Consider the following 14,603-nt stretch of genomic DNA (forward strand, 5'->3'; position numbering starts at 1 on the left):
CGATGGCATGACTGGCAGCGACCAGAGAAGAAGAAAACGGACGGCCTAATCTACGCGACCGCCGTCAACCCTTTTGACCTCGTTCACCCTGTCCACAATGGGTGCGACGAGGGCCTTAAGTGCGTCAAGATCAGTGTTCGCCGGCAGCTTCTTGAGGACGTTGGTGAGGTTGAGGCCCGGATTGCGAAAGGCCACCTTCACCAGCACCTTCTCCAGAACTCCGGCACAAATCGAGCGTGACTCGTCGGCCAACTGCTTTGGGATCCGTTCCCGGAGTTGCTGGAGCGCCGCCGCCACGCCTTTGAAGAACAGAGTGAGCTTGGCGCTGGGTTGGAGGTTCTCGTCGGAGGAGTACCCGAAGCCTTCCACCCCCAATTGTGCCAGCTCCTCTTCGATGACTGCAGCAATGTTCACGAGGCCCTCCGTCCAGAGCTCCACGGTATCTCTGAGAAGATTCTGGGTTTCGGCGGCCCTCGCTAGCAGCGCCTCGTTGGCCTCGATGTCCTTCTTCAAGTCTGCCTCCCGTTTCCTGGCGCTGTCCAACGTCTCTGTCAAGGTGGCCAGCTTCAGCGTCAGATCGGCGTTGGAATCCTTGGCGGCGCTCAATTCCTTGCCCCTCTCGGCGAGTCGGCCCTGCAGCTCACCGTCAGCAAGGGCGTCCTTCTTGCGCTCTAGCTTGAGGGCGGCAAGCTCTTCGCCACCAACCTTCAGATCAGTTTCTAGCTGCGCCACCTTTGCCTCCAATTCTTTCTTGGCGGCCTCGGCAGCCGCAGCCGTATCCTTTGCCTCTTGGAGCGTCCCGCCAAGTGCCCATTCGCGCGCGGCAAGCTCCTCTTCGTGGCTGTCGAGGTTCACTTTCCGCTGAGTCAGCTCGCCTTCTCGCGCGTACAGCCTCTCACCGGTGAGCCGCTGCTGCTCTTCAGCTTCGGCCTTCTCGAGGAGGAAGGCCTTCCGCTCCTCAGCAAGCTGCTCCCGCTCCTCCGCCAAGGCCCGGAGAGTTTCTTGGCGAAGACCCCGGAGCTCCTCCGCACGCTTCTCTATGTCCACGCTCGCCCTCGCGGCAAGCGCTTCCCGGGACTCCAACTTGACTTGACGGGCGCGGTAGAGCGCCAGCAGCCTCCGCAACAGCCGCTCCTCCTCAGGCTCTTCACTGTTGCTTCCCGGCGCGTCAACGATCGACAACCCGGCGGAGGCAAGCACCTCCCCATCCAGAGCTTCTCCTTCCATCGGCGCCCTGGAGCTCGATGCCCAGGGGAGCTTGATGAAGATGCCCTCGCCAGCCTTTAGATAGGCGCCGGGCTGGGGCTCCTCGGAGCCTGACGCTGCGGCAGCGGCGGAGGGATCGGCGGTCGGTGCAGCGCCTAGCGCTCCTGCGGCCTCAGGGCCGTCAGTGCGATCGCCAGATCCCCCGCCAGCTTCTTCGGCAGCAGTCTTGGCGGCCTCTTCGCCGGCAGGCACGTCAGCGCCGGCTCCTTCTTCGGTGGTCGCGGCATCATCAGTGTTGCCGCGCGCGTCCTCCTCGCCGCCCGCCTCGGTCTCCATCGGATCCGTGGAGGGTGGGTCTAGCGACTAGAGAAGAAGGAGAAATTAAACAACTGTTCGAGAAGAGAAATCAGCAGAAGACTACAAGGAAAGTTTCGGGCAAGAAGGGCTACCTGTGCTAGGATCTGCCGCCGTGACCTCCACCACCGGCGGATCGTTAGCGCTGTCCCTTGCCGGAGACTCCTCCCTTGCCGGAGGCTCCTCCCTTACCGGAGGACGCTCCCTTGCCGGGGAGTCCGCCCTTGGCGGCGTAGTCGAAGCAGACGACGACTCGGAGGAGATCACCACGCCCTCCTGATGAAGCTGTTCTGCTCCTGCACAAACAAACCAGTGATCAGATGTCAACAAAGGAAAAGAGCAACCACACGCACCCAGAAGCAGAAAGTAAACCATATGCTTACACTGGGGGCTGCGCTGGGGGCTGCTCTGCGAAGTGATGGCCGGATCCGGCAGGGTGGTCTCGGGCGCGCCTCCTGTCGTCGCAGTAGGCTCGTCCTCGATGACCACCACCTGAGCCTTGGCCCTCTTCGCCGCCCTCTGGGCCAGAGTCCTGAAAAGAAGAGCTCAGGGTGGATCAGATCCGATGCAAGATAAGATCAGCAAGTTGAAGAACTACAAGAACAAGCAAGGGAATCTTACTCTTCTTCTTCTTCCTCCTCGTCGGAGCTGAGCGCGGAGAGGTCGAAGTTCAGCCCACTTCCGGCGCGACAAGGTGGAGGGGAGATCCCTTGGCCGCTTGGCGGGGACTGCGGCGCCAGCCCGAGATGACCCCGCCCCAGTTGCCACTGCGGCAGGAGGCGCACCCGCGGCAACCATACTTGCCGCGGCGAAGCGCGTCGCGCGGCGCTGCGGCTGTTGACCAGCTTGCCCCCCTGCTGCGTCCCCGACCCTGCGGAGGCGCCTTCTCGGCTGCACTGGGGGCTGCGTTCCGGGCCCTGTTTCCGGCAAGCTCCCCGGAGATGGCGGGCCGCTCGCACCCTCGGCGAGCTCACTCAACTCAGCGTCGGGCGCGGCAAGCTCTTCTTCGTCTTCGGGCCACTCCCGCTCAGCAAGACTCATCGTCGATGCCGCGTCCGCTTCCTCCACCGTGAACCCAAATTCTCCAGCGGCTGCGGCTGCCGCCGCCTCTTCCGCCCTGGTGGCGATGCGCTCCATCTCTTGATCAGTGGTGTCGCGAGTGAGGAGCTTCTTCTCGTCAGCATTGACCGCCACCTCCACTAGGTTGTCGAAGAACTGCTGCACGACGTCGCCGGCGGGCTCTTGCCAAGTTGGAGCGATCCCGTGCGAATCACACAACGGCATCATTGCGCAGATGCGGTCGCGCGAGGAGTTGTTACACAGGGGCACGACGCCTGCCGGCAACCTGAACCACTCGGGATGCTGCGGGTCGTGCTTGAATATTTCCTTAAGTATCCCGTCCAATTCTATGACGGTGAAATTGAAGTTGAGGCCTGGGCGCAACCTCATGATGTCCGCCGGGCCTCCAAATTCCCAGGCGGGTCTCCCCTTCGCCTGCAGAGGAGCGATGCGGCGGCGGAGGAAATCTGCGCCGACAGCTCCTACAGTCAACCCGCCAAGCCTGAGGCGCAAGATCCGGGTGGTGGCGATCGTCAGCTTGTCATCGTCCGCGGACAGGGCGCTCCAATCATTGCCTCGCACTGTTGGGGCTTGGCGCAAGATGGTGAACAGCTGCGGGTTCTCCGATACTACCCAGCACCAGTTTGCTCTCCACTCATCCCACTTGCTGCGGAGCTCCCCCTCCAGATAGGTCTCCTTCTTGCCGGCCCGCGAGATCCAGGCGATCCCCCCGGCGAGGGGTTCCCCTCTCTCGACACGGGGCATGAAGAAATGGCGGAAGAGAGCTACGTTGGGGTGGACTCCGACAAAGTTTTCGCATAGACGGGCGAAAACTGCCATGGTCAAGACGGTGTTGGGGGTAAAATCAAGGAGGTGGAACCCGTAGGTGTTCATGATGTCACAGAAGAAATCAGAGAATGGCGGGCAGAGCCCGCAGTAGAAGAACATGGCAAAGAAAGGGTACCCGCCAACTGGAGCTTCTTGCGAGGTGATGGCGGAGAGTACCTTCGTGCGTGGATGCGCCCGTGTCTCCGTCGACCAGAAGAGATAGTACCACTCCCTCATATCCTTTGCGGAGAGCTCGGGGAGGAAGGTGGCCCGCTCTTTCCGCAGCGCCTCAAGCCGCTGCGCTTCGGTCGACTTCACAGCTTTCGCGGCCTTCCCCTTTCCGGGCTTCGGAGCCATGGCGAAGGCGGTGGGGGGAGATCGACGGCGTTGGTAGTGGCAGCGGCGACGGGAGCGGAGCGCTGCTCTCTTTCGACTTTGGAAGCGGAGGAGGGCGGCGGAGGTTTCTGAGATTGCAACAGCGAATGACGAAGATGGAGGAGATGCCCCTGTTTCCTCTGCTTATAAAGAGGGACGGGGCGGACGTTTCGGCCTTCCAAATAAACAACCTCCCCCGATCTCACCCACGACGCCGCGTTTGACGCGTGCCGTTCTGGGCGTGCGCGGTGGGAGCGGAGAGATATGCGGCGTGACCTAGGCCGCGCGAGCCCGTGCACTGTTTTGGGCCTGGCCCAACAGCGCTCGGCACCGTGTATGGCCCAGGCCCGGGGGCTCCTGTCGGTGTACTAGAGTAGGGGTACCCTAGTACCCCGAACTTGTGCACGGGCAGTCGCAGCTTCCCGCGGCAAGGCTTGCCGGGTGACCGCCAAGACCCTCCGTGGCTCCCTTGAAGACCATTCAAGAACAAAGTACTCAAACCAAGGCCCCGGCAAGAGGAGCTTGCCGGGAAGGCCAACCCAGGCCCCGGCAAGAGGAGCTTGCCGGGAAGAGACAAGACCCCGGCAAGAGGAGCTTGCCGGGAAGGCCACTCAAGGCATACCAAGGAAGCTCGCCGTGACGCGTCCTGCGTCCCGGCAAGGCCCGGTGAGCGACAAGCTCCCAAACACGACAAGACGACGACCGCGGCAAGGAGCTTGCCGCGGGAAACCCCCACTTCGTGCCCGCGCTCCAGCATACCTGCTAACGTGTTGCTCTAGGACTCTCCCAAGCACACGTGGCAGGAGGCTGTGCAGCTAGGGGTGCGCGGCGGCAAGCAGAGATGAAGAGAAGGCCATCGTGGCAAACGGTGGCGCTCCTAACGGTCACTTTTTGCACTGTTTAAGCAACTCAGACAGGCATTTAATGCCCTTGTCCCCTGCCGTCAGAGTTAGGTAGGGTGCACTGTATCCACAGTAGCGGTAGCTGCACCTACCGCATCCTTTTCCATTTTTACCCTTCTTGTCTACGTTGCCCCCTGTCGGTGACTCCTTGAGAGTATAAAAGGAGGCCCAGGCGCAACGTAGAAGGGGTTCAGAGCGAGTTCGGCCAGTTCGGCTCATTCAACACCAGGAACACTCTCACGCTCAGTCTGGCAGCGTCCGTCGCTCCTGAGCAAGAATTCAATACACTCAAACAAGCAGCAGTAGGGTTTTACGCATCCGTGCGGCCCGAAGCTGGGTAAAAACCGCTCGCGTGTACCGCCTCGATCCGCTCTTTGTGCGACCTCCGCCCCCCGCCGAACCGAAAGGGGCCCTGTCCCCATAGGTGTTGGTGGAATCAGCATCCCCGACAGTTTGGCCAACTAGATTGGTAGTTCTTGCAATGGGAGAAGTGCTTAGCTTTGGGTTCAATCTTGCGGTGTCCTTACCCAATGACAGAAGGGCCAGCAAGGCACGTATTGTATTGTTGCCATTGAGGATAACAAGATGGGGTTTTTATCATATTGCATGAATTTATCCCTCTACATCATGTCATCTTGCTTACGGCGTTACTCTGTTTTTACTTAATACTCTAGATACATGCTGGATAGCGGTCGATGAGTGGAGTAATAGTAGTAGATGCAGAATCGTTTCGATCTACTTGTTTTGGACGTGATGCCTATATACATGATCATTGCCTAGATATACTCATAACTATGCTCAATTCTGTCAATTGCTCAACAGTAATTGTTCACCCACCGTAGAATACTTATGCTCTTGAGAGAAGCCACTAGTGAAACCTATGCCCCCCGGGTCTATTCTCCTCATATCAATCTCTATCACTTTATTTGCTTGCTTTGTTTTTACTTTGCCTTTACTTTTTACTTTGCATCTATCTATCAAAAATACCAAAAATATTATCTCTATCAGATCTCACTCTCGTAAGTGACCGTGAAGGGATTGACAACCCCTAAGCGTTGGTTGCGAGTTGCTATCGTTTTGTGTAGGTACGAGGGACTTGTGCGTGGTCTCCTACTAGATTGATACCTTGGTTCTCAAAAACTGAGGGAAATACTTACGCTACTTTGCTGCATCATCCTCTCCTCTTCGGGGAAGTCCAAGCAGTGCTCAAGAGGTAGCAAGAAGAATTTCTGGCGCCGTTGCCGGGGAGGCTCACACAAGCAAGTCAACCATACCAAGTACCCATCGCAATCCCTATCTCTCGCATTACATTATTTTCTTTTTGCCTCTCGTTTTCCTCTCCCCCACTTCACCCTTGCCGTTTTATTCGCCCTCTCTTTCCCAATCTCCTCCTCTCTTTCCCGTTTGCCTTTTTCCCTTTGCCTTTCTGTTTGCTCGTGTGCTAGCTCGTTTGCTTGCTTGTTGTCATGACTAGTTTCTTATCTTCTCCGTTATCTCCCGAGAATGAAGTCCTAAATTTTAAACAAATGGAGGGAGAAAATCTAAAAGATGCTTGGTATAGAATTTTCAATGCTCAAAATAAATCTACCAGGAAGCAATCTACTTTAGTTCTTCTTCGCAATTTTTACATAGGTGCTAATCCTTGGTATAGATATATCCTTGATACCATTACCGGAGGGAATTTTTTGGGTAGCCATACTTTTGATTTTTATAATGCTTTAATAGATATATTTGGCTCACCACCTCTTTTGATTAAGGGAACTATGTTAACTTTGGAGCATGTTATGCGAAGACTTGAAATTATTGAGAATAAAGTTGCTATCATTGAATCAATTGAAAATCTTGATAAAAAGATCCACAATCAAATTACCCAATATGGATCTAAGGTAGGAATGACTTTGAAAAATATTAAATAAAAAGATCCCATAGTCAATGAGAAAATAAATCTAGACTCCACAAGAATCGATAAACTTGAGGGTATCATTACCAACTTGGGAACCACCTTTTCTTACGTGCAAAATACTCCAAGTTTGTCTACTAAAAATACCAAGCTCATTTACGTTCCTAAGAATAAGGGTGAATCATCTAGTAAACAAACTGCGGATCTTAAATCTATAAGTGTTCATCCCAATCTTTTTTCCATCATTAAGGAACCTTTTGCTATAGATGAATTTTTCGATCTTTTTCCTGAAAATTTGACAATTACTAGTAATAAAGAAAATCCTAAAGGAGGTATATGCCTCATTGAAGAATTGCCTACCAAAGATGGCAATACCTAGATCTATCCTTGCTTTTATGCCTAGCTAGGGGCGTTAAACGATAGCGCTTATTGGGAGGCCACCCAATTTTATTTTGTGTTTTTTGTTTTTGCTTCTGTTTAGGAATAAATAATCCATCTACCTTCTGTTTGTATGTGGTTTTATGTTTTAATTAGTGTTTGTGCCAAGTAGAACCTATAGGATAACCTACGATGATAGTTGATTTGATTCTGCAGAAAAACAGAAACTTTGCACGCACGAATTTAGTTATGATAAATCACAGGAAAGTGCTTTTGCGTTGATTCTTTTTTCTTCTGATCAATAAACAAATTCTACAGGACTTACTATTTTTGTAGAATGTTTAGAGTTCCAGAAGTTTGCGTTAGTTACAGATTGCTACAGACTGTTCTGTTTTTGACAGATTCTGTTTTTCGTGTGTTGTTTGCTTATTTTGATGAATCTATGGCTAGTAAATTAGTTTATAAACCATAGAGAAGTTGGAATACAGTAGGTTTAACACCAATATAAATAAAGAATGAGTTCATTACAGTACCTTGAAGTAGTCTTTTGTTTTCTTTCTCTAACGGAGCTCACGAGATTTCTGTTGAGTTTTGTGTTGTGAAGTTTTCAAGTTTTGGGTGAATTCTTTTGATGGATTATGGAACAAGGAGTGGCAAGAGCCTAAGATTGGGGATGCCCATGGCACCCCCAAGATAATCCAAGGACACAAAAATTCAAAGCTTGGGGATGCCCCGGAAGGCATCCCCTCTTTCGTCCACTTCCACCGGTAATTTACTTGGAGCTATATTTTTATTCACCAACATGATATGTGTTTTGCTTGGAGCGTCTTGTATTATTTGTGTCTTTGCTTGTTAGTCTACCACAATCATCCTTGCTGTACACATCTTTTTGAGAGAGCCATACATGAATTGGAATTTGTTAGAATACTCTATGTGCTTCACTTATATCTTTTGAGCTTGATAGTTTTGCTCATAGTGCTTCACTTATATCTTTTGAGCGTGATAATTTTTGCTCTAGTACTTCACTTAGATCTTTTAGAGCACGGTGGAGGATTTGTTTTAAAGAAACTATTGATCTCTCATGCTTCACTTAGATTATTTTGAGAGTCTTTAATAGCATGGTAATTTGCTTAATGTTAATATACTTGGTGTTCAAGATATGCAAAACTTTCTTTTGAGTGAATTGAATACTAAGATAAGTTTGATGCTTGATAATTGTTTTGAGATATAGAGGTGATAATATCAAAGTCGTGCTAGTTGGGTGATTATGAATTTGAGAAATACTTGTGTTGAAGTTTGCAAGTCCCGTATCATGCACGTATGGTTAAAGTTGTGTAACAAATTTGAAACATGAAGTGTACCTGGCTTGTGCATCCTTATGAGTGGCGGTCAGGGACGAGCGATGGTCTTTTCCTACCAATCTATCCCCCTAGGAGCATGCGCATAGTACTTGAATTTTCGATGACTTCTAAATTTTTGCAATAAGTATATGAGTTCTTTTGACTAATGTCGAGTCCATGGATTATACACACTCTCACCTTTCCGCCTTTGCTAGCCTCTTCGGTACCGTGCATTGCCCTTTCTCACCTTGAGAGTTGGCGCAAACTTCGCCGGTGCATCCAAACCCCGTGATACGATATACTCTATCACACATAAACCTCCTTATATCTTCCTCAAAATAGCCACCATACCTACCTATCATGGCATTTCCATAGCCATTCCGAGATATATTGCCATGCAACTTCCACTATCATCATCATGACATACATTACTTTTGTCATATTGCCATTGCATGATCTTGTAGTTGACATCGTATTTGTTGCAAAGCCACCATGCATTATTTTCCATACATGTCACTCTTGATTCATTGCACCATCCCGGTACACCGCCGGAGGCATTCATATAGAGTCATATCTTGTTCTAAGTTTCGATTTGTAATCCATGTGTTGTAATCAATAGAAGTGTGATGATCATCATTATTAGAGCATTGCCCAAAAAAAGAGAAAGGCCAAAAAGAAAAAAGAAAAAGAAAGGCCCAAAAAAAGAAAATGAAAAAATGAAAAGGGGGGGGGGGCAATGCTACTATCTCTTTTTCCACACTTGTGCTTCAAAGTAGCACCTTGTTCTTCATGTAGTGAGTCTCATATATTGTGCTTCAAAGTAGCACCTTGTTCCTCATGTAGTGAGTCTCATAAGTTGTCTTTTTATACTAGTGGGAATTTTTCATTGTAGAACTTGGCTTGTATATTCCTACAATGGGCTTCCTCAAATGCCCTAGGTCTTCGTGAGCAAGCGAGTTGGATGCACACCCACTAGTTTTCTTTTGTTGAGCATTCATAGCTCTAGTGCATCCGTTGCATGGCAATCCCTACTCCTCATGTTGACATCAATTGATGGGCATCTCCATAGCCCGTTGATTAGCCTTGTCAATGTGAGACTTTCTCCCTTTTTGTCTTCTCCACACAATCCCCATCATCATATTCTATTCCACCCATAGTGCTATATCCATGGCTCACGCTCATGTATTGCGTGAAGGTTGAAAAAGTTTGAGATTATTTAAGTATGAAATAATTGCTTGGCTTGTCATCGGGGGTATAGAAGTTGGGAACATCTTTGTGTGACGAAAATGAAGCATAGCCTAACTATATGATTTTGTAGGGATGAACTTTCTTTTGCCATGTTATTTTGAGAAGACATGATTGCTTTGATTAGTATGCTTGAAGTATTATTATTTTTCTGTCAATATGAACATTTGTCTTGAATCTTTCGGATCTGAATATTCATATCACAATTAAGAAGATTTACATTGAAATTATGCCAAAGTATCACTCCGCATCAAAAATTCTTTTTTTATCATTTACCTACTCGAGGACGAGCAGGATTAAGCTTGGGGATGCCTGATACGTCTCCAACGTATCTATAATTTTTGATTGCTCCATGCTACTTTATCTACTGTTTTGGACTATATTGGGCTTTATTTTCCACTTTTATATTACTTTTGGGACTAACCTACTAACCGGAGGCCCAGCCCAGAATTGTTGTTTTTTGCCTTTTTCAGTATTTCGAAGAAACAGAATATCAAACGGGGTCCAAACGGAATGAAACCTTCGGGATCGTGATTTTCCAACCGAACGTGATCCAGGAGACTTGGACCCTACTCCAAGCAGTGCCCGAGGAGGTCACGAGGGTGGAGGGCGCCCCCCTGGGCGTGCCCCCCTACCTCGTGGGCCCCTCGGAGCTCCACCGACGTACTCCTTCCTCCTATATATACCTATGTATCCCCGAACGATCAGAACAGGAGCCAAAAACCTAATTCCACCGCCGCAACCTTCTATATCCATGAGATCCCATATTGGGGCCTGTTCCGGAGCTCCGCCGAAGGGGGCATCCACCACGGAGGGCTTCTACATCATCACCATAGCCCCTCCGATGAAGTGTGAGTAGTTTACTTCAGACCTTCGGGTCCATAGCTAGTAGCTAGATGGCTTCTTCTCTCTTTTTGGATCTCAATACAATGTTCTCCCCCTCTCTTGTGGAGATCTATTCGATGTAATCTTATTTTTGCGGTGTGTTTGCTGAGACTGATGAATTGTGGGTTTATGATCCAGTATTATCTGTGGAAAATATTTGATTCTTCTCTGAATTCTTTTATGTATGATTGAGTTATCTTTGCAAGTCTCTTCGAATTATCCTTTTTGGTTTGGCCAACTAGATTGGTAGTTCTTGCAATGGGAGAAGTGCTTAGCTTTGGGTTCAATCTTGCGGTGTCCTTACCCAGTGATAGAAGGGGCAGCAAGGCACGTATTATATTGTTGCCATCGAGGATAACAAGATGGGGTTTTTATCATATTGCATGAATTTATCCCTCTACATCATGTCATCTTGCTTACGGCGTTACTCTGTTTTTACTTAATACTCTAGATGCATGCTGGATAGCGGTCAATGAGTGGAGTAATAGTAGTAGATGCAGAATCGTTTCGATCTACTTGTTTTGGACGTGATGCCTATATACAAGATCATTGCCTAGATATACTCATAACTATGCTCAATTCTGTCAATTGCTCAACAGTAATTTGTTCACCCACCGTAGAATACTTATGCTCTTGAGAGAAGCCACTAGTGAAACCTATGGCCCCCGGGTCTATTCTCCTCATATCAATCTCTATCACTTTATTTGCTTGCTTTGTTTTTACTTTGCCTTTACTTTTTACTTTGCATCTATCTATCAAAAATACCAAAACTATTATCTCTATCAGATCTCACTCTCATAAGTGACCGTGATGGGATTGACAACCCCTAAGCGTTGGTTGCGAGTTGCTATCGTTTTGTGTAGGTATGAGGGACTTGTGCGTGGTCTCCTACTGGATTGATACCTTGCTTCTCAAAAACTGAGAGAAATACTTATGCTACTTTGCTGCATCATCCTCTCCTCTTCGGGGAAATCCAACGCAGTGCTCAAGAGGTAGCATGGGTGAACAAATTACTGTCGAGCAATTGATAGAAAAGCGAATAATTATGAGATTATCTAGGCATGATCATGTATATAGGCATCACGTCCGCGACAAGTAGACCGACTCCTGCCTGCATCTACTACTATTACTCCACGCGTCGACCGACTCCTGCCTGCATCTCGAGTATTAAGTTCATAAAGAACAGAGTAACGCGGTAAGAAAGATGACATGATGTAGAGGGATAAACTCAAGCAATATGATATAAACCCCATCTTTTTATCCTCGATGGCAACAATACAATATGTGCCTTGCTGCCCCTGCTGTCACTGGGAAAGGACACCGCAAGATTGAACCCAAACCTAAGCACTTCTCCCATGGCAAGAAAGATCAATCTAGTAGGCCAAACCAAACTGATAATTCGAAGAGACTTGCAAACATAACTCAATCATCCATAAAAGAATTCAGAGGAGATTCAAATATTATTCATAGATAAACTTGATCATAAACCCACAATTCATCAGATCTCGACAAACACACCGCAAAAAGTGTTTACATCAAATACATCTCCACAAGAGAGGGGGAGAACATTGTATTGAGATCCAAAAAGAGAGAAGAAGCCATCTAGCTAATAACTATGGACCCAAAGGTTTGTGGTAAACTACTCACAATTCATCGGAGGAGCTATGGTGTTGATGTAGAAGCCCTCTGTGGTCGATTCCCCCTCCAGCGGAGCGCCGGCGAAGGCTCCAAGATGGATCTCGCGGATACAGAAGGTTACGGCGGTGGAAATTATGTTTCATTGGCTCTCTGGATGTTTTCGGGGTACGTAGGAATATATAGGAGGAAGAAGTACGTCGTTGGCCGCCCGAGGGGCCCACGAGACAGGGGGCGTGCCCTGTAGGGGTGGGTGCGCCCCCCACCCTCGTGGCCGCCTCGGCTGCTTCTTGACTTGCACTCCAAGTCCTCTGGATCATGTTCATTCCAAAAATCACGCTCCTGAAGGTTTCATTCCGTTTGGACTCCGTTTGATATTCCTTTTCTTCAAAATACTGAAATATGCAAAAAAACAGCAATACGGGCTGGGCCTCCGGTTAGTAGGTTAGTCCAAAAAATGATATAAATGTGTAAAATAAAGCCCATAAACATCCAAAAGGGGTAATATAATAGCATGGAACAATCAAAAATTATAGATACGTTGGAGACGTATCAAGTATTCGCGTAGAAAACATATCCGAAAAGTGATGCACTAATTGGAAGGTTCCTGGAGTTTGAACGGTCGGATTGAGCTGAAATTTTGAGAGGTGATAGATATGGAAATTCCGTAGAAGATGAATGGTTGGATCTTCCAAATAACCTTTGCGCTAGGCTATGGAGACCACGCCCTAAACTCGTCCAGATTCCCGTCCAGACTCGATAGGCCTCTATTATATCCTAGATCGCCGAAGATTCATTCGTCGGAACCCGACGAAATTTTACTGGGTTGTTGTACACTCAGTTCCACACAATTCCACCTAAGAAATCATCAAAGCGACGCTCGAGGAGGCGGTGGCGGCGGATACAGGTTTGCTGTCCAGAAAAACAGCACGGTCGCCCAAGGGCAATGTTGACGTTGTGCCCTCGAGCTCCATTGATGATTCCTCCATGAGCTTGATAGAGATCGGAGTTGATAATGAAGGCCCTCGTCCGTACATAATGATCTGAGACAGAGCACAATCCTCGGTCAAGCTAAGATGACTAATTGAGCCGGCGACGAAGATGCCGACATCGACAATAAAGCTCAGTTCTGACGCGTAGATCACGCCGGAGACGATCTGAATTCCCATCGCACCATGGCGACTGCCAGCAGGCTCTCAATGAAAGCACCAATGTCGGTTCTATATCCGGTGTATCTCGTAGTAGGGGTCCTAAGCTAGGCGTCCTGGAGCGACGATAACATGGACACAGGGTTTTGCCCAGGTTCGGGCTCCCTTGAAGAGATAATACCCTACATCCTGCTTTTGATTGTATTCATATGAGGGATAGTACAGAGTACAAATATCTACCACGAGATTGTTCTAATGAATATTAGATTATCTATTGACTAGCCTGGCCTCGGTTTATACAACACACCGGAGGCCTAGGGTTTTAGGAGAGTCCTTGGCTTGGGCACCAAGTCTTGTGGAATCCTCCTTGTATGCGGCATGGGCTGCCCGAAGTGGCCCATAAGTGAACCGCTACGGGGGTCCTCGGCCCGACCCACAGGTCGGGAGACGACGTGATGAGTACCCCCTAGTCCAGGACACCGTCAATATGCACTTATGATTGGAACTCTAGCAAACATCCGTAACTACTAAAGATCATTAAGGTAAAACCCAACCATAGCATTAAAGTATCAAGTCCTATTTATTCCCATACGCAAACAAACTACTTACTCGGGGTTGTGCTTCTGTCACTCACGCCACCCACCATAAGAAAATCATGAACATATTGCAAACCCTACATCGGGCATCCCTCACGCTTGCGTGACATGGAGAGCACCATAGGACAACACCAATAATAAAGCATGCAACTCAAATCAATCATGATCATCAATTAACCCATAGGACAAAACGGATCTACTCAAATATCATAGGATAGCCATACATCACTGGGAAATAATATATAGCGTTGAGCACCATGTTCAAGTAGAGATTACAGCGGGGAGAAGAGGTGTTACACCGCTGCATAGAGGGGAACAGAGTTGGTGATGACGGCGGCGAAGTTGTTGTTGTAGATTGGCATTGCAATGATGGCCCCAGTGGTGTTCCGGCGCCGCCGGGAGAGAGGGGGAGAGAGCCCCTTCTTCTTCTTCTTCCTTGACCTTCCCCCTAGATGGGAGAAGGGCTTCCCCTCTGGTCCTTGGGTTCCATGGCGGCGGAGGGGCTGGATCCCCTCCGAAATTGGATCTCTCTCTCTCTGTGTTTCCTTCTGTTTCTGTGCTCCCCGATTCTGGCCTTTCACCGTTTATAAATTCCCGAAGATCTGTAACTCCGATTGGATGAAATTTTAACATGATTTCTATCCGGATATTAGCTTTCTTGCGGCAAAAGAAGGGCCCCAACCGCCTTACGGAGTTTCCACAAGGGTCAGGGGCGCGCCCTACCCCCTGGAGCGCGCCCCCTGTCTCGTGGA

This window comes from Triticum dicoccoides, chromosome 2B, assembly GCF_002162155.2.
Source record: "Triticum dicoccoides isolate Atlit2015 ecotype Zavitan chromosome 2B, WEW_v2.0, whole genome shotgun sequence".
NCBI classification, from domain to species: Eukaryota; Viridiplantae; Streptophyta; class Magnoliopsida; order Poales; family Poaceae; genus Triticum; species Triticum dicoccoides.